This window comes from Anopheles funestus, unplaced genomic scaffold (genome assembly GCF_943734845.2).
Source record: "Anopheles funestus unplaced genomic scaffold, idAnoFuneDA-416_04 scaffold_10_ctg1, whole genome shotgun sequence".
NCBI lineage: Eukaryota > Metazoa > Arthropoda > Insecta > Diptera > Culicidae > Anopheles > Anopheles funestus.
Window position 1 is genome coordinate 547,424 of NW_026045351.1, and position 22,399 is coordinate 569,822.

A 22,399-nucleotide genomic window follows, 5' to 3' on the forward strand; every position below is an offset into this window, starting at 1 on the left:
TAGCCAAGACACCTTAGCCAAGACACCTTAGCCAAGACACTTTAGCCGAGACACATTAGCCAAGACACCTTAGCCAAGACACCTTAGCCAAGACACCTTAGCCAAGACACCTTAGCCAAGACACCTTAGCCAAGACACTTTAGCCGAGACACATTAGCCAAGACACCTTAGCCAAGACACATTAGCCAAGACACCTTAGCCGAGACACATTAGCCAAGACACCTTAGCCAAGACACCTTAGCCAAGACACCTTAGCCAAGACACCTTAGCCAAGACACATTAGCCAAGACACCTTAGCCAAGACACCTTAGCCAAGACACCTTAGCCAAGACACTTTAGCCGAGACACCTTAGCCAAGACACCTTAGCCAAGACACATTAGCCAAGACACCTTAGCCGAGACACATTAGCCAAGACACCTTAGCCAAGACACCTTAGCCAAGACACCTTAGCCAAGACACCTTAGCCAAGACACCTTAGCCAAGACACATTAGCCAAGACACCTTAGCCAAGACACCTTAGCCAAGACACCTTAGCCAAGACACCTTAGCCAAGACACTTTAGCCGAGACACATTAGCCAAGACACCTTAGCCAAGACACCTTAGCCAAGACACCTTAGCCAAGACACCTTAGCCAAGACACCTTAGCCAAGACACATTAGCCGAGACACATCAGCCAAGACACCTTAGCCAAGACACATTAGCCAAGACACCTTAGCCGAGACACATTAGCCAAGACACCTTAGCCAAGACACCTTAGCCAAGACACCTTAGCCAAGACACCTTAGCCAAGACACTTTAGCCGAGACACATTAGCCAAGACACCTTAGCCAAGACACCTTAGCCAAGACACCTTAGCCAAGACACCTTAGCCAAGACACATTAGCCAAGACACCTTAGCCAAGACACCTTAGCCAAGACACCTTAGCCAAGACACTTTAGCCGAGACACTTTAGCCAAGACACCTTAGCCAAGACACATTAGCCAAGACACCTTAGCCGAGACACATTAGCCAAGACACCTTAGCCAAGACACCTTAGCCAAGACACCTTAGCCAAGACACCTTAGCCAAGACACCTTAGCCAAGACACATTAGCCAAGACACCTTAGCCAAGACACCTTAGCCGAGACACATTAGCCAAGACACTTTAGCCAAGACACCTTAGCCAAGACACATTAGCCAAGACACCTTAGCCGAGACACATTAGCCAAGACACCTTAGCCAAGACACCTTAGCCAAGACACCTTAGCCAAGACACCTTAGCCAAGACACCTTAGCCAAGACACCTTAGCCAAGACACCTTAGCCAAGACACCTTAGCCAAGACACCTTAGCCAAGACACCTTAGCCAAGACACCTTAGCCGAGACACATTAGCCAAGACACCTAAGCCAAGACACATTAGCCAAGACACATTAGCCAAGACACCTTAGCCAAGACACATTAGCCAAGACACATTAGCCAAGACACCTTAGCCAAGACACCTTAGCCAAGACACATTAGCCGAGACTCCTTAGCCAAGACACCATAGTCAAGACACTTTAGCCGAGACACATTAGCCAAGACACCTTAGCCAAGACACCTTAGCCAAGACACCTTAGCCAAGACACATTAGCCAAGACACCTTAGCCAAGACACCTTAGCCAAGACACCTTAGCCAAGACACCTTAGCCGAGACACATTAGCCAAGACACCTAAGCCAAGACACATTAGCCAAGACACATTAGCCAAGACACCTTAGCCAAGACACATTAGCCAAGACACATTAGCCAAGACACCTTAGCCAAGACACCTTAGCCAAGACACATTAGCCGAGACTCCTTAGCCAAGACACCTTAGTCAAGACACCTTAGCCAAGACACATTAGCCAAGACACCTTAGCCAAGACACCTTAGCTAAGACACAATAGCCAAGACACCTTAGCCAAGACACCTTAGCCAAGACACCTTAGCCAAGACACCTTAGCCAAGACACTTTAGCCGAGACACATTAGCCAAGACACCTTAGCCAAGACACCTTAGCCAAGACACCTTAGCCAAGACACATTAGCCAAGACACTTTAGCCGAGACACATTAGCCAAGACACCTTAGCCAAGACACCTTAGCCAAGACACCTTAGCCAAGACACCTTAGCCGAGACACATTAGCCAAGACACCTTAGCCGAGACACATTAGCCAAGACACATTAGCCAAGACACCTTAGCCAAGACACATTAGCCGAGACTCCTTAGCCAAGACACCTTAGCCAAGACACCATAGCCAAGACACATTAGCCAAGACACCTTAGCCAAGACACCTTAGCCAAGACACCTTAGCCAAGACACTTTAGCCGAGACGCTTTAGCCAAGACACATTAGCCAAGACACTTTAGCCGAGACACATTAGCCAAGACACCTTAGCCAAGACACCTTAGCCAAGACACATTAGCCAAGACACATTAGCCAAGACACCTTAGCCAAGACACCTTAGCCAAGACACCTTAGCCAAGACACCTTAGCCAAGACACTTTAGCCGAGACACCTTAGCCAAGACACCTTAGCCAAGACACCTTAGCCAAGACACATTAGCCAAGACACCTTAGCCAAGACACCTTAGCCAAGACACCTTAGCCAAGACACATTTGCCAAGACACCTTAGATAAGACACCTTAGCCAAGACACCGTAGCCAAGACACATTAGCCAAGACACCTTAGCCGAGACACATTAGCCGAGACACATTAGCCAAGACACCTTAGCCAAGACACCTTAGCCAAGACACCTAAGCCAAGACACTTTAGCCAAGACACCTTAGCCAAGACACCTTAGCCAAGACACATTAGCCAAGACACCTTAGCCAAGACACTTTAGCCGAGACACATTAGCCAAGACACCTTAGCCAAGACACCTTAGCCAAGACACATTAGCCAAGACACCTTAGCCAAGACACCTTAGCCAAGACACCTTAGCCAAGACACATTAGCCAAGACACCTTAGCCGAGACACATTAGCCAAGACACTTTAGCCAAGACACCTTAGCCAAGACACATTAGCCAAGACACCTTAGCCAAGCATCTTAGCCAAGACACCTTAGCCAAGAATCCTTAGCCAAGACACCTTAGCCAAGACACATTAGCCAAGACACTTTAGCCGTGACATATTAGCCAAGACACCTTAGCCAAGACACCTTAGCCAAGACACCTTAGCCAAGACACCTTAGCCAAGACATATTAGCCAAGACACCTTAGCCAAGACACAATAGCCAAGACACCTTAGCCAAGACACATTAGTCAAGACACCTTAGCCAAGACACATTAGCCAAGACACCTTAGCCAAGAAACCTTAGCCGAGACACCTTAGCCAAGACACTTTAGCCGAGACACATTAGCCAAGACACCTTAGCCAAGACACCTTAGCCAAGACACATTAGCCAAGACACTTTAGCCGAGACACCTTAGCCAAGACACCTTAGCGAAGACACATTAGCCAAGACACATTAGCCAAGACACTTTAGCCAAGACACCTTAGCCAAGACACATTAGCCAAGACACCTTAGATAAGCATCTTAGCCAAGACACCTTAGCCAAGACACCTTAGCCAAGACACATTAGCCAAGACACTTTAGCCGTGACATATTAGCCAAGACACCTTAGCCAAGACACCTTAGCCAAGACACCTTAGCCAAGACACCTTAGCCAAGACATATTAGCCAAGACACCTTAGCCAAGACACAATAGCCAAGACACCTTAGCCAAGACACATTAGCCAAGACACCTTAGCCAAGACACATTAGCCAAGACACATTAGCCAAGACACCTTAGCCAAGACACCTTAGCCAAGACACATTAGCCAAGACACTTTAGCCGAGACACCTTAGCCAAGACACATTAGCCAAGACACATTAGCCAAGACACATTAGCCAAGACACATTAGCCAAGACACCTTAGCCAAGACACCTTAGCCAAGACACACTAGCCAAGACACTTTAGCCGAGACACCTTAGCCAAGACACATTAGCCAAGACACATTAGCCAAGACACATTAGCCAAGACACTTTAGCCAAGACACCTTAGCCAAGACACATTAGCCAAGACACCTTAGCCAAGCATCTTAGCCAAGACACCTTAGCCAAGACACCTTAGCCAAGACACCTTAGCCAAGACACATTAGCCAAGACACATTAGCCAAGACACCTTAGCCAAGACACCTTAGCCAAGACACTTTAGCCGAGACACATTAGCCAAGACACCTTAGCCAAGACACCTTAGCCAAGACACCTTAGCCAAGACATATTAGCCAAGACACTTTAGCCGTGACATATTAGCCAAGACACCTTAGCCAAGACACCTTAGCCAAGACACCTTAGCCAAGACACCTTAGCCAAGACACCTTAGCCAAGACATATTAGCCAAGACACCTTAGCCAAGACACAATAGCCAAGACACCTTAGCCAAGACACATTAGCCAAGACACCTTAGCCAAGACACATTAGCCAAGACACATTAGCCAAGACACCTTAGCCAAGACACCTTAGCCAAGACACTTTAGCCGAGACACATTAGCCAAGACACCTTAGCCAAGACACCTTAGCCAAGACACCTTAGCCAAGACACATTAGCCAAGACACCTTAGCCAAGACACCTTAGCCAAGACAGCTTAGCCAAGACACATTTGCCAAGACACCTTAGCCAAGACACCTTAGCCAAGACACCGTAGCCAAAACACATTAGCCAAGACACCTTAGCCGAGACACATTAGCCAAGACACTTTAGCCAAGACACCTTAGCCAAGACACATTAGCCAAGACACCTTAGCCTGAAGTGTTGTGTTGTTTGTGTGTGCGTGTGTGACCATCCAGTGTAAAACCTACATGTGCTCGAGAGTGTTATATGTTGCTAGTACGTACCAAGTAGACTAAGTGCACAGCACTGCCCCTCCCATGAAGTAATACCGCGAGGTGATTCCGTGGGAGGGTGCACAGGGTCCAAGGAGAGTTTTTTACTGGGTAAAAATCCCATGTCCCCCATTGTGGGTGTCTTTCGAAGATTTTAAACTCCTTGTAAAAAAAAAAAAAAAAAAAAAAAAAAAAAAAAAAAAAAAAAAAAAAAAAAAAAAAAACCTTAGCCAAGACACCTTAGCCAAGACACCTTAGCCAAGACACCTTAGCCAAGACACCTTAGCCGAGACACATTAGCCAAGACACCTTAGCCAAGACACCTTAGCCAAGACACCTTAGCCAAGACACATTAGCCAAGACACCTTAGCCAAGACACCTTAGCCAAGACACCTTAGCCAAGACACCTTAGCCAAGACACCTTAGCCAAGACACATTAGCCAAGACACCTTAGCCAAGACACCTTAGCCAAGACACCTTAGCCAAGACACCTTAGCCAAGACACCTTAGGCAAGACACCATAGCCAAGACACATTAGCCAAGACACCTTAGCCAAGACACCTTAGCCAAGACACCTTAGCCAAGACACCTTAGCCAAGACACCTTAGCCAAGACACATTAGCCAAGACACTTTAGCCGAGACACATTAGCCAAGACACCTTAGCCAAGACACCTTAGCCAAGACACATTAGCCAAGACACATTAGCCAAGACACCTTAGCCAAGACACCTTAGCCAAGACACCTTAGCCAAGACACCTTAGCCAAGACACCTTAGCCAAGACACTTTAGCCGAGACACATTAGCCAAGACACCTTAGCCAAGACACCTTAGCCAAGACACCTTAGCCGAGACACATTAGCCAAGACACCTTAGCCAAGACACCTTAGCCAAGACACCTTAGCCAAGACACATTTGCCAAGACACCTTAGCCAAGACACATTAGCCAAGACACCTTAGCCGAGACACATTAGCCGAGACACATTAGCCAAGACACCTTAGCCAAGACACCTTAGCCAAGACACCTTAGCCAAGACACCTAAGCCAAGACACTTTAGCCAAGACACATTAGCCAAGACACCTTAGCCAAGACACATTAGCCAAGACACCTTAGCCAAGACACTTTAGCCGAGACACATTAGCCAAGACACCTTAGCCAAGACACCTTAGCCAAGACACATTTGCCAAGACACCTTAGCCAAGACACCTTAGCCAAGACACCGTAGCCAAGACACATTAGCCAAGACACCTTAGCCGAGACACATTAGCCGAGACACATTAGCCAAGACACCTTAGCCAAGACACCTTAGCCAAGACACCTTAGCCAAGACACATTAGCCAAGACACTTTAGCCGAGACACCTTAGCCAAGACACCTTAGCGAAGACACCTTAGCCAAGACACATTAGCCAAGACACTTTAGCCGAGACACATTAGCCAAGACACCTTAGCCAAGACACCTTAGCCAAGACACATTAGCCAAGACGCATTAGCCAAGACACCTTAGCCAAGACACCTTAGCTAAGACACCTTAGCCAAGACACCTTAGCCAAGACACCTTAGCCAAGACACTTTAGCCGAGACACATTAGCCAAGACACCTTAGCCAAGACACCTTATCCAAGACACCTTAGCCGAGACACCTTAGCCGAGACACATTAGCCAAGACACATTAGCCAAGACACATTAGCCAAGACACCTTAGCCAAGACACCTTAGCCGAGACACCTTAGCCAAGACACCTTAGCCTAGACACCTTAGCCAAGACACCTTAGCCAAGACACCTTAGCCAAGACACCTTAGCCAAGACACATTTGCCAAGACACCTTAGCCAAGACACCTTAGCCAAGACACCTTAGCCAAGACACGTTAGCCAAGACACCTTAGCCAAGACACATTAGCCAAGACACCTTAGCCAAGACACATTAGCCAAGACACCTTAGCCAAGACACCTTAGCCAAGACACCTTAGCCAAGACACATTAGCCAAGACACCTTAGCCAAGACACATTAGCCAAGACACCTTAGCCATGACACCTTAGCCAAGACACATTAGCCAAGACACATTAGCCAAGACACCTTAGCCAAGACACCTTAGCCAAGACACATTAGCCAAGACACCTTAGCCGAGACACCTTAGCCAAGACACCTTAGCCAAGACACATTAGCCAAGACACCTTAGCCAAGACACCTTAGCCAAGACACCTTAGCCAAGACACATTAGCCAAGACACCTTAGCCAAGACACATTAGCCAAGACACCTTAGCCAAGACACTTTAGCCAAGACACATTAGCCAAGACACCTTAGCCGAGACACATTAGCCAAGACACCTTAGCCAAGACACATTAGCCAAGACACATTAGCCAAGACACCTTAGCCAAGACACCTTAGCCAAGACACATTAGCCGAGACTCCTTAGCCAAGACACCTTAGTCAAGACACCTTAGCCAAGACACATTAGCCAAGACACCTTAGCCAAGACACCTTAGCTAAGACACAATAGCCAAGACACCTTAGCCAAGACACCTTAGCCAAGACACCTTAGCCAAGACACCTTAGCCAAGACACTGTAGCCGAGACACATTAGCCAAGACACCTTAGCCAAGACACCTTAGCCAAGACACCTTAGCCAAGACACATTAGCCAAGACACTTTAGCCGAGACACCTTAGCCAAGACACCTTAGCCAAGACACCTTAGCGAAGACACCTTAGCCAAGACACCTTAGCCAAGACACATTAGCCGAGACACATTAGCCAAGACACCTTAGCCAAGACACCTTAGCCAAGACACATTAGCCAAGACACATTAGCCAAGACACCTTAGCCAAGACACCTTAGCCAAGACACCTTAGCCAAGACACCTTAGCCAAGACACCTTAGCCAAGACACTTTAGCCGAGACACATTAGCCAAGACACCTTAGCCAAGACACCTTAGCCAAGACACCTTAGCCAAGACACATTAGCCAAGACACCTTAGCCAAGACACCTTAGCCAAGACACCTTAGCCAAGACACATTTGCCAAGACACCTTAGCCAAGACACCTTAGCCAAGACACATTAGCCAAGACACCTTAGCCGAGACACCTTAGCCAAGACACTTTAGCCAAGACACCTTAGCCAAGACACATTAGCCAAGACACCTTAGCCAAGCATCTTAGCCAAGACACCTTAGCCAAGACACCTTAGCCAAGACACCTTAGCCAAGACACCTTAGCCAAGACACCTTAGCCAAGACACTTTAGCCGAGACACATTAGCCAAGACACATTAGCCAAGACACCTTAGCCAAGACACATTAGCCAAGACACCTTAGCCAAGACACCTTAGCCAAGACACCATAGCCAAGACACATTAGCCAAGACACCTTAGCCAAGACACCTTAGCCAAGACACCTTAGCCAAGACACCTTAGCGAAGACACCTTAGCCAAGACACATTAGCCAAGACACTTTAGCCGAGACACATTAGCCAAGACACCTTAGCCAAGACACCTTAGCCAAGACACATTAGCCAAGACACATTAGCCAAGACACATTAGCCAAGACACCTTAGCCAAGACACCTTAGCCAAGACACCTTAGCCAAGACACCTTAGCCAAGACACATTAGCCAAGACACTTTAGCCGAGACACCTTAGCCAAGACACCTTAGCGAAGACACCTTAGCCAAGACACATTAGCCAAGACACTTTAGCCGAGACACATTAGCCAAGACACCTTAGCCAAGACACCTTAGCCAAGACACATTAGCCAAGACACATTAGCCAAGACACCTTAGCCAAGACACCTTAGCCAAGACACCTTAGCCAAGACACCTTAGCCAAGACACATTAGCCAAGACACCTTAGCCAAGACACTTTAGCCGAGACACATTAGCCAAGACACCTAAGCCAAGACACCTTAGCCAAGACACCTTAGCCAAGACACATTAGCCATGACACCTTAGCCAAGACACCTTAGCCAAGACACCTTAGCCAAGACACATTTGCCAAGACACCTTAGCCAAGACACCTTAGCCAAGACACCGTAGCCAAGACACATTAGCCAAGACACCTTAGCCGAGACACATTAGCCAAGACACTTTAGCCAAGACACCTTAGCCAAGACACATTAGCCAAGACACCTTAGCCAAGACACCTTAGCCAAGACACCTTAGCCAAGACACCTTAGCCAAGACATTTTAGCCGAGACACATTAGCCAAGACACCTTAGCCAAGACACCTTAGCCAAGACACCTTAGCCAAGACACATTAGCCAAGACACCTTAGCCAAGACACCTTAGCCAAGACACCTTAGCCAAGACACATTAGCCAAGACACCTTAGCCGAGACACATTAGCCAAGACACTTTAGCCAAGACACCTTAGCCAAGACACATTAGCCAAGACACCTTAGCCGAGACACCTTAGCCAAGACACCATAGCCAAGACACCTTAGCCAAGACACCTTAGCCAAGACACCTTAGCCAAGACACCGTAGCCAAGACACATTAGCCAAGACACCTTAGCCGAGACACATTAGCCAAGACACCTTAGCCAAGACACCTTAGCCAAGACACCTTAGCCAAGACACATTAGCCAAGACACTTTAGCCGAGACACCTTAGCCAAGACACCTTAGCGAAGACACCTTAGCCAAGACACATTAGCCAAGACACTTTAGCCGAGACACATTAGCCAAGACACATTAGCCAAGACACCTTAGCCAAGACACATTAGCCAAGACACCTTAGCCAAGACACCTTAGCCGAGACACAATAGCCAAGACACCTTAGCCAAGACACCTTAGCCAAGACACATTAGCCAAGACACCTTAGCCAAGACACCTTAGCCAAGACACCTTAGCCAAGACATCTTAGCCAAGACACATTAGCCAAGACACCTTAGCCAAGACACCTTAGCCGAGACACATTAGCCAAGACACCTTAGCCGAGACACATTAGCCAAGACACCTTAGCCAAAACACCTTAGCCAAGACACCTTAGCCAAGACACTTTAGCCGAGACACACTAGCCAAGACACCTTAGCCAAGACACCTTAGCCAAGACACCTTAGCCAAGACACCTTAGCCAAGACACCTTAGCCAAGACACATTAGCCAAGACATTTTAGCCGAGACACATTAGCCAAGACAAATTAGCCAAGACACCTTAGCCAAGACACATTAGCCAAGACACATTAGCCAAGACACCTTAGCCAAGACACCTTAGCCAAGACACCTTAGCCAAGACACCTTAGCCAAGTCACCTTAGCCAAGACACATTAGCCAAGACACCTTAGCCAAGACACATTAGCCAAGACACCTTAGCCAAGACACCTTAGCCAAGACACCTTAGCCAAGACACCTTAGCCAAGACACCTTAGCCAAGACACCTTAGCCGAGACACCTTAGCCGAGACACATTAGCCAAGACACATTAGCCAAGACACATTAGCCAAGACACCTTAGCCAAGACACCTTAGCCAAGACACCTTAGCCTAGACACCTTAGCCAAGACACCTTAGCCAAGACACCTTAGCCGAGACACATTAGCCAAGACACCTTAGCCAAGACACTTTAGCCAAGACACATTAGCCAAGACACCTTAGCCAAGACACCTTAGCCAAGACACCTTAGCCAAGACACATTAGCCAAGACACCTTAGCCAAGACACCTTAGCCAAGACACCTTAGCCAAGACATCTTAGCCAAGACACATTAGCCAAGACACCTTAGCCAAGACACCTTAGCCGAGACACATTAGCCAAGACACCTTAGCCGAGACACATTAGCCAAGACACCTTAGCCAAAACACCTTAGCCAAGACACCTTAGCCAAGACACCTTAGCCGAGACACCTTAGCCAAGACACCTTAGCCAAGACACCTTAGCCAAGACACATTAGCCAAGACACATTAGCCAAGACACCTTAGCCGAGACACATTAGCCAAGACACATTAGCCAAGACACCTTAGCCAAGACACCTTAGCCAAGACACCTTAGCCAAGACACATTAGCCAAGACACATTAGCCAAGACACCTTAGCCAAGAAACATTAGCCAAGACACCTTAGCCGAGACACATTAGCCAAGACACATTAGCCAAGACACCTTAGCCAAGACTCCTTAGCCAAGACACCTTAGCCAAGACACCTTAGCCGAGACACATTAGCCAAGACACCTTAGCCAAGACACCTTAGCCAAGACACCTTAGCCAAGACACCTTAGCCAAGACACCTTAGCCGAGACACCTTAGCCAAGACACCTTAGCCAAGACACATTAGCCAAGACACCTTAGCCAAGACACCTTAGCCAAGACACCTTAGCAAAGACACATTAGCCAAGACACATTAGCCGAGACACATTAGCCAAGACACCTTAGCCAAGACACATTAGCCAAGACACATTAGCCGAGACACATTAGCCAAGACACCTTAGCCACGACACCTTAGCCAAGACACATTAGCCAAGACACCTTAACCAAGACACCTTAGCCAAGACACCTTAGCCAAGACACATTAGCCAAGACACATTAGCCAAGACACCTTAGCCGAAACACATTAGCCAAGACACCTTAGCCAAGACACCTTAGCCAAGACACCTTAGCCGAGACACATTAGCCAAGACACCTTAGCCAAGACACCTTAGCCAAGACACCTTAGCCAAGACACATTAGCCAAGACACTTTAGCCGAGACACATTAGCCAAGACACCTTAGCCAAGACACCTTGGCCAAGACACCTTAGCCAAGACACCTTAGCCGAGACACCTTAGCCAAGACACCTTAGCCAAGACACCTTAGCCAAGACACCTTAGCCGAGACACATTAGCCATGACACCTTAGCCAAGACACCTTAGCCAAGACACCTTAGCCAAGACACCTTAGCCGAGACACATTAGCCATGACACCTTAGCCAAGACACCTTAGCCAAGACACCTTAGCCAAGACACCTTAGCCGAGACACATTAGCCATGACACCTTAGCCAAGACACCTTAGCCAAGACACCTTAGCCGAGACACATTAGCCATGACACCTTAGCCAAGACACCTTAGCCAAGACACCTTAGCCAAGACACCTTAGCCGAGACACATTAGCCATGACACCTTAGCCAAGACACCTTAGCCAAGACACCTTAGCCAAGACACCTTAGCCGAGACACATTAGCCATGACACCTTAGCCAAGACACCTTAGCCAAGACACCTTAGCTAAGACACATTTGCCAAGACACCTTAGCCAAGACACCTTAGCCAAGACACCGTAGCCAAGACACATTAGCCAAGACACCTTAGCCGAGACACATTAGCCAAGACACTTTAGCCAAGACACCTTAGCCAAGACACATTAGCCAAGACACCTTAGCCAAGACACCTTAGCCAAGACACCTTAGCCAAGACACCTTAGCCAAGACATTTTAGCCGAGACACATTAGCCAAGACACCTTAGCCAAGACACCTTAGCCAAGACACCTTAGCCAAGACACATTAGCCAAGACACCTTAGCCAAGACACCTTAGCCAAGACACCTTAGCCAAGACACATTAGCCAAGACACCTTAGCCGAGACACATTAGCCAAGACACTTTAGCCAAGACACCTTAGCCAAGACACATTAGCCAAGACACCTTAGCCGAGACACCTTAGCCAAGACACCATAGCCAAGACACATTAGCCAAGACACCATAGCCAAGACACCTTAGCCAAGACACCTTAGCCAAGACACCTTAGCCAAGACACCGTAGACAAGACACATTAGCCAAGACACCTTAGCCAAGACACCTTAGCCAAGACACATTAGCCAAGACACCTTAGCCAAGACACCTTAGCCAAGACACCTTAGCCAAGACACATTAGCCAAGACACTTTAGCCGAGACACCTTAGCCAAGACACCTTAGCGAAGACACCTTAGCCAAGACACATTAGCCAAGACACTTTGGCCGAGACACATTAGCCAAGACACATTAGCCAAGACACCTTAGCCAAGACACATTAGCCAAGACACCTTAGCCAAGACACCTTAGCCGAGACACACTAGCCAAGACACCTTAGCCAAGACACCTTAGCCAAGACACCTTAGCCAAGACACATTAGCCAAGACACCTTAGCCAAGACACCTTAGACAAAACACCTTAGCCAAGACATCTTAGCCAAGACACATTAGCCAAGACACCTTAGTCGAGACACATTAGCCAAGACACATTAGCCAAGACACCTTAGCCGAGACACATTAGCCAAGACACCTTAGCCAAAACACCTTAGCCAAGACACCTTAGCCAAGACACTTTAGCCGAGACACACTAGCCAAGACACCTTAGCCAAGACACCTTAGCCAAGACACCTTAGCCAAGACACATTAGCCAAGACACCTTAGCCAAGACACCTTAGCCAAGACACATTAGCCAAGACATTTTAGCCGAGACACATTAGCCAAGACACCTTAGCCAAGACACCTTAGCCAAGACACCTTAGCCAAGACACATTAGCCAAGACACATTAGCCAAGACACCTTAGCCAAGACACCTTAGCCAAGACACCTTAGCCAAGACACCTTAGCCAAGACACCTTAGCCAAGACACTTTAGCCGAGACACACTAGCCAAGACACCTTAGCCAAGACACCTTAGCCAAGACACATTAGCCAAGACACCTTAGCCAAGACACCTTAGCCAAGACACCTTAGCCGAGACACCTTAGCCGAGACACATTAGCCAAGACACATTAGCCAAGACACATTAGCCAAGACACCTTAGCCAAGACACCTTAGCCAAGACACCTTAGCCTAGACACCTTAGCCAAGACACCTTAGCCAAGACACTTTAGCCGAGACACATTAGAAAAGACACCTTAGCCAAGACACTTTAGCCAAGACACATTAGCCAAGACACCTTAGCCAAGACACCTTAGCCAAGACACCTTAGCCAAGACACATTAGCCAAGACACCTTAGCCAAGACACCTTAGCCAAGACATCTTAGCCAAGACACATTAGCCAAGACACCTTAGCCAAGACACCTTAGCCGAGACACATTAGCCAAGACACCTTAGCCGAGACACATTAGCCAAGACACCTTAGCCAAAACACCTTAGCCAAGACACCTTAGCCAAGACACCTTAGCCGAGACACCTTAGCCAAGACACCTTAGCCAAGACAGCTTAGCCGAAACACATTAGCCAAGACACATTAGCCAAGACACCTTAGCCGAGACACATTAGCCAAGACACCTTAGCCAAGACACCTTAGCCAAGACACCTTAGTCAAGACACCTTAGCCAAGACACATTAGCCAAGACACATTAGCCAAGACACCTTAGCCAAGAAACATTAGCCAAGACACCTTAGCCGAGACACATTAGCCAAGACACATTAGCCAAGACACCTTAGCCAAGACTCCTTAGCCAAGACACCTTAGCCAAGACACCTTAGCCGAGACACATTAGCCAAGACACCTTAGCCAAGACACCTTAGCCAAGACACCTTAGCCAAGACACCTTAGCCAAGACACCTTAGCCAAGACACCTTAGCCGAGACACCTTAGCCAAGACACCTTAGCCAAGACACATTAGCCAAGACACCTTAGCCAAGACACCTTAGCCAAGACACCTTAGCCAAGACACATTAGCCAAGACACATTAGCCGAGACACATTAGCCAAGACACCTTAGCCAAGACACATTAGCCAAGACACATTAGCCGAGACACATTAGCCAAGACACCTTAGCCAAGACACCTTAGCCAAGACACCTTAGCCAAGACACATTAGCCAAGACACATTAGCCAAGACACCTTAGCCGAAACACATTAGCCAAGACACCTTAGCCAAGACACCTTAGCCAAGACACCTTAGCCGAGACACATTAGCCAAGACACCTTAGCCAAGACACCTTAGCCAAGACACCTTAGCCAAGACACATTAGCCAAGACACTTTAGCCGAGACACATTAGCCAAGACACCTTAGCCAAGACACCTTGGCCAAGACACCTTAGCCAAGACACCTTAGCCGAGACACATTAGCCAAGACACCTTAGCCAAGACACCTTAGCCAAGACACCTTAGCCAAGACACCTTAGCCAAGACACATTAGCCGAGACACATTAGCCAAGACACCTTAGCCAAGACACATTAGCCAAGACACCTTAGCCGAGACACATTAGCCAAGACACCTTAGCCAAGACACCTTAGCCAAGACACCTTAGCCAAGACACATTAGCCAAGACACTTTAGCCGAGACACCTTAGCCAAGACACCTTAGCCAAGACATTTAGCCAAGACACATTAGCCAAGACACCTTAGCCGAGACACATTAGCCAAGACACCTTAGCCAAGACACCTTAGCCAAGACACCTTAGCCAAGACACATTAGCCAAGACACCTTAGCCAAGACACCTTAGCCAAGACACATTAGCCAAGACACCTTAGCCAAGACACCTTAGCCAAGACACCTTAGCCAAGACATATTAGCCAAGACACCTTAGCCAAGACACCTTAGCCAAGACACCTTAGCCAAGACACATTAGCCAAGACACTTTAGCCAAGACACCTTAGCCGAGACACATTAGCCAAGACACCTTAGCCAAGACTCCTTAGCCAAGACACCTTAGCCAAGACACCTTAGCCAAGACACATTAGCCAAGACACCTTAGCCAAGACACCTTAGCCAAGACACCTTAGCCAAGACACATTAGCCAAGACACCTTAGCCAAGACACATTAGCCAAGACACCTTAGCCAAGACACCTTAGCCGAGACACCTTAGCCAAGACACCTTAGCCGAGACACCTTAGCCGAGACACATTAGCCAAGACACATTAGCCAAGACACCTTAGCCAAGACACCTTAGCCAAGACACCTTAGCCGAGACACCTTAGCCGAGACACATTAGCCAAGACACATTAGCCAAGACACCTTAGCCAAGACACCTTAGCCAAGACACCTTAGCCAAGACACCTTAGCCAAGACACCTTAGCCGAGACACATTAGCCAAGACACCTAAGCCAAGACACATTAGCCAACACACCTTAGCCAAGACACCTTAGCCAAGACACCTTAGCCAAGACACCTTAGCCGAGACACATTAGCCAAGACACCTTAGCCAAGACACCTTAGCCAAAACACCTTAGCCGAGACACATTAGCCAAGACACCTTAGCCAAGACACATTAGCCAAGACACATTAGCCAAGACACCGTAGCCGAGACACATTAGCCAAGACACCTTAGCCAAGACACTATAGCCAAAACACCTTAGCCAAGACACCTTAGCCAAGACACATTAGCCAAGACACCTTAGCCAAGACACCTTAGCCAAGACACCTTAGCCAAGACACCTTATCCAAGACACATTAGCCAAGACACCTTAGCCAAGACACCTTAGCCAAGACACCTTAGCCGAGACACCTTAGCCGAGACACATTAGCCAAGACACATTAGCCAAGACACATTAGCCAAGACACCTTAGCGAAGACACCTTAGCCAAGACACCTTAGCCAAGACACCTTAGCCAAGACACCTTAGCCAAGACACCTTAGCCGAGACACATTAGCCAAGACACCAAAGCAAGACACTTTAGCCAAGACACCTTAGCCGAGACACCTTAGCCAAGACACCTTAGCCAAGACACATAAGCCAAGACACTTTAGCCGAGACACCTTATCCAAGACACCTTAGATAAGACACCTTAGCCAAGACACCTTAGCCAAGACACCTTAGCCGAGAAACATTAGCCAAGACACCTTAGCCAAGACACATTAGCCAAGACACCTTAGCCAAGACACCTTAGCCAAGACACATTAGCCAAGACACCTTAGCCAAGACACCTTAGCCAAGACACCTTAGCCAAGACACATTAGCCAAGACACATTAGCCAAGACACCTTAGCCAAGACACATTAGCCAAGACACCTTAGCCGAGACACATTAGCCAAGACACATTAGCCAAGACACCTTAGCCAAGACACCTTAGCCAAGACACCTTAGCCAAGACACCTTAGCCAAGACACATTAGCCAAGACACCTTAGCCAAGACACATTAGCCAAGACACCTTAGCCAAGACACCTTAGCCAAGACACCTTAGCCGAGACACCTTAGCCAAGACACCTTAGCCAAGACACCTTAGACAAGACACATTAGCCAAGACACCTTAGCCAAGACACCTAAGCCAAGACACTTTAGCCAAGACACATTAGCCGAGACACATTAGCCAAGACACCTTAGCCAAGACACATTAGCCAAGACACCTTAGCCGAGACACCTGAGCCAAGACACCTTAGCCAAGACACCTTAGCCAAGACACATTCGCCAAGACACTTTAGCCGAGACACATTAGCCAAGACACCTTAGCCAAGACACATTAGCCAAGACACCTTAGCCAAGACACCTTAGCCAAGACACCTTAGCCAAGACACCTTAGCCAAGACACCTTAGCCAAGACACCTTAGCCAAGACACCTTAGCCAAGACACCTTAGCCAAGACACCTTAGCCAAGACACCTTAGCCAAGACACATTAGCCAAGACACCTTAGCCAAGACACCTTAGCCAAGACACCTTAGCCGAGACACCTTAGCCAAGACACCTTAGCCAAGACACCTTAGACAAGACACATTAGCCAAGACACCTTAGCCAAGACACCTTAGCCAAGACACATTAGCCAAGACACATTAGCCAAGACACCTTAGCCAAGACACCTTAGCCAAGACACCTTAGCCAAGACACCTTAGCCAAGACACCTTAGCCAAGACACAATAACCAAGACACCTTAGCCGAGACACATTAGCCAAGACACCTTAGTCAAGACACCTTAGCCAAGACACCTTATCCAAGACACCTTAGCCAAGACACCTTAGCCAAGACACCTTAGCCAAGACACAATAGCCAAGACACATTAGCCAAGACACCTTAGCCAAGACACATTAGCCAAGACACCTTAGCCAAGACACCTAAGCCAAGACACCGTAGCCAAAACACCTTAGCCAAGACACCTTAGCCAAGACACATTAGCCAAGACACCTTAGCCAAGACACCTTAGCCAAGACACCTTAGCCAATACACCTTAGCCAAGACACTTTAGCCGAGACACATTAGCCAAGACACCTTAGCCAAGACACCTTAGCCAAGACACTTTAGCCAAGACACCTTAGCCAAGACACCTTAGCCAAGACACTTTAGCCGAGACACATTAGCCAAGACACCTTAGCCAAGACACTTAGCCAAGACACCTTAGCCAAGACACATTAGCCAAGACACAATAACCAAGACACCTTAGCCGAGACACATTAGCCAAGACACCTTAGTCAAGACACCTTAGCCAAGACACCTTAGCCAAGACACCTTAGCCAAGACACATTAGCCAAGACACCTTAGCCGAGACACATTAGCCAAGACACATTAGCCAAGACACCTTAGCCAAGACACCTTAGCCAAGAAACCTTAGCCAAGACACCTTAGCCAAGACACCTTGGCCAAGACACATTAGCCAAGACACATAAGCCAAGACACATTAGCCAAGACACCTTAGCCAAGACACCTTAGCCAAGACACATTAGCCAAGACACCTTAGCCAAGACACCTTAGCCAAGACACCTTAGCCAAGACACCTTAGCCAAGACACATTAGCCAAGACACCTTAGCCGAGACACATTAGCCAAGACACATTAGCCAAGACACCTTAGCCAAGACACCTTAGCCAAGGCACCTTAGCCAAGACACCTTAGCCAAGACACATTAGCCAAGACACATTAGCCAAGACACCTTAGCCAAGACACCTTAGCCAAGACACCATAGCCAAGACACCTTAGCCAAGACACCTTAGCCAAGACACCTTAGCCAAGACACATTAGCCAAGACACTTTAGCCAAGACACCTTAGCCGTGACACATTAGCCAAGACACCTTAGCCGAGACACATTAGCCAAGACACCTTAGCCAAGACACCTTAGCCAAGACACATTAGCCGAGACACATTAGCCAAGACACCTTAGCCAAAACACCTTAGCCAAGACACCTTAGCCAAGACACCTTAGCCAAGACACCTTAGCCAAGACACCTTAGCCAAGACACCTTAGCCAAGACACATTAGCCAAGACACATTAGCCAAGACACCTTAGCCAAGACACATTAGCCAAGACACCTTAGCCAAGACACATTAGCCGAGACACCTTAGCCAAGACACCTTAGCCAAGACACCTTAGCCGAGACACATTAGCCAAGACACCTTAGCCAAGACACCTTAGCCAAGACACCTTAGCCGAGACACATTAGCCAAGACACATTAGCCAAGACACCTTAGCCAAGACACATTAGCCAAGACACTTTAGCCGAGACACATTAGCCAAGACACCTTAGCCAAGACACCTTATCCAAGACACCTTAGCCAAGACACCTTAGCCAAGACACCTTAGCCAAGACACTTTAGCCGAGACACATTAGCCAAGACACCTTAGCCAAGACACCTTAGCCAAGACACCTTAGCCAAGACACCTTAGCCAAGACACAATAACCAAGACACCTTAGCCGAGACACATTAGCCAAGACACCTTAGCCAAGACACCTTAGCCAAAACACCTTAGCCAAGACACATTAGCCAAGACACCTTAGCCGAGACACATTAGCCAAGACACATTAGCCAAGACACCTTAGCCGAGACACCTTAGCCAAGACACCTTAGCCAAGACACCTTAGCCAAGACACCTTAGCCAAGACACATTAGCCAAGACACATTAGCCAAGACACATTAGCCAAGACACCTTAGCCAAGACACCTTAGCCAAGACACATTAGCCAAGACACCTTAGCCAAGACACCTTAGCCAAGACACCTTAGCCAAGACACATTAGCCAAGACACCTTAGCCGCGACACATTAGCCAAGACACATTAGCCAAGACACCTTAGCCAAGACACCTTAGCCAAGACACATTAGCCAAGACACATTAGCCAAGACACCTTAGCCAAGACACCTTAGCCAAGACACCATAGCCAAGACACCTTAGCCAAGACACCTTAGCCAAGACACCTTAGCCAAGACACATTAGCCAAGACACTTTAGCCAAGACACCTTAGCCGTGACACATTAGCCAAGACACCTTAGCCGAGACACATTAGCCAAGACACCTTAGCCAAGACACCTTAGCCAAGACACCTTAGCCAAGACACATTAGCCAAGACACCTTAGCCAAGACACCTTAGCCAAGACACCTTAGCCAAGACACCTTAGCCAAGACACCTTAGCCAAGACACCTTAGCCAAGACACCTTAGCCAAGACACCTTAGCCAAGACACATTAGCCAAGACACATTAGCCAAGACACCTTAGCCAAGACACATTAGCCAAGACACCTTAGCCAAGACACCTTAGCCAAGACACATTAGCCGAGACACCTTAGCCAAGACACCTTAGCCAAGACACCTTAGCCGAGACATATTAGCCAAGACACATTAGCCAAGACACCTTAGCCAAGACACCTTAGCCAAGACACATTAGCCAAGACACCTTAGCCAAGACACATTAGCCAAGACACCTTAGCCAAGACACCTTAGCCGAGACACATTAGCCAAGACACCTTAGCCAAGACAAATTAGCCGAGACACATTAGCCAAGACACCTTAGCCAAGACACCTTAGCCAAGACACCTTAGTGAAGACACCTTAGCCAAGACACCTTAGCCAAGACACCTTAGCCAAGACACCTTAGCCAAGACACCTTAGCCAAGACACATTAGCCAAGACACATTAGCCAAGACACCTTAGCCAAGACACATTAGCCAAGACACCTTAGCCAAGACACCTTAGCCAAGACACATTAGCCGAGACACCTTAGCCAAGACACCTTAGCCAAGACACCTTAGCCGAGACATATAAGCCAAGACACATTAGCCAAGACACCTTAGCCAAGACACATTAGCCAAGACACATTAGCCAAGACACCTTAGCCAAGACACATTAGCCAAGACACCTTAGCCAAGACACCTTAGCCGAGACACATTAGCCAAGACACCTTAGCCAAGACACCTTAGCCAAGACACCTTAGCCGAGACATATTAGCCAAGACACATTAGCCAAGACACATTAGCCAAGACACCTTAGCCAAGACACATTAGCCGAGACACATTAGCAAAGACACCTTAGCCAAGACACCTTAGCCAAGACACTTTAGCCGAGACACATTAGCCAAGACACCTTAGCCAAGACACCTTATCCAAGACACCTTAGCCAAGACACCTTAGCCAAGACACCTTAGCCAAGACACCTTAGCCAAGACACATTAGCCAAGACACCTTAGCCAAGACACCTTAGCCAAGACACCGTAGCCAAAACACCTTAGCCAAGACACCTTAGCCAAGACACATTAGCCAAGACACCTTAGCCAAGACACCTTAGCCAAGACACCTTAGCCAAGACACCTTAGTCGAGACACTTTAGCCGAGACACCTTAGCCAAGACACATTAGCCGAGACACATTAGCAAAGACACATTACTTACACTTTACTTATTATTACTTTATTACTTACACATTACACACACTTTAGCCAAGACACATTAGCCAAGACACCTTAGCCAAGACACCTTAGCCGAGACACATTAGCCAAGACACCTTAGCCGAGACACATTAGCCAAGACACCTTAGCCGAGACACTTTAGCCAAGACACCTTAGCCAAGACACCTTAGCAAAGACACCTTGGCCTAGACACCTTAGCCAAGACACCTTAGCCAAGACACCTTAGCCGAGACACATTAGCCAAGACACCTTAGCCAAGACACCTTAGCCAAGACACCTTAGCCAAGACACCTTAGCCAAGACACCTTAGCCAAGACACCTTAGCCAAGACACATTAGCCAAGATACCTTAGCCAAGACACCTTAGCCAAGACACCTTAGCCAAGACACCTTAGCCAAGACACCTTAGCCAAGACACAATAGCCAAGACACTTTAGCCAAGACACATTAGCCAAGACACCTTAGCCAAGACACCTTAGCCGAGACACCTTAGCCAAGACACATTAGCCGAGACACCTTAGCCGAGACACATTAGCCAAGACACATTAGCCAAGACACCTTAGCCAAGACACAATAGCCAAGACACTTTAGCCAAGACACATTAGCCAAGACACCTTAGCCAAGACACCTTAGCCGAGACACCTTAGCCAAGACACATTAGCCGAGACACCTTAGCCGAGACACATTAGCCAAGACACCTTAGCCAAGACACCTTAGCCAAGACACATTAGCCAAGACACCTTAGCCAAGACACCTTAGCCAAGACACCTTAGCCAAGACACATTAGCCAAGACACCTTAGCCGCGACACATTAGCCAAGACACATTAGCCAAGACACCTTAGCCAAGACACCTTAGCCAAGACACCTTAGCCAAGACACCTTAGCCAAGACACATTAGCCAAGACACATTAGCCAAGACACCTTAGCCAAGACACCTTAGCCAAGACACCTTAGCCAAGACACCATAGCCAAGACACCTTAGCCAAGACACCTTAGCCAAGACACCTTAGCCAAGACACCTTAGCCAAGACACATTAGCCAAGACACTTTAGCCAAGACACCTTAGCCGTGACACATTAGCCAAGA

At 47.9% G+C, this 22,399-nt stretch overlaps 2 long non-coding RNA genes across 2 annotated transcripts in view; both read right to left on the reverse strand.

Annotated features, from left to right (window-relative positions):
* The window catches only part of LOC125774475 (uncharacterized), a 38,445-nt gene extending 20,120 nt beyond the window's left edge, over positions 1-18,325 (reverse strand). The window contains exons 1-3 of the long non-coding RNA XR_007420940.1: positions 18,306-18,325; positions 17,845-18,179; positions 15,928-15,969 (exon numbers count right to left, since the gene is read on the reverse strand). This is a non-coding gene — a long non-coding RNA (uncharacterized LOC125774475). The remainder of the gene's footprint in view (positions 1-15,927; positions 15,970-17,844; positions 18,180-18,305) is intronic.
* LOC125774473 (uncharacterized) overlaps positions 1-22,399 on the reverse strand; it is a 79,322-nt gene that overhangs the window by 49,901 nt on the left and 7,022 nt on the right. The window lies entirely within an intron of this gene.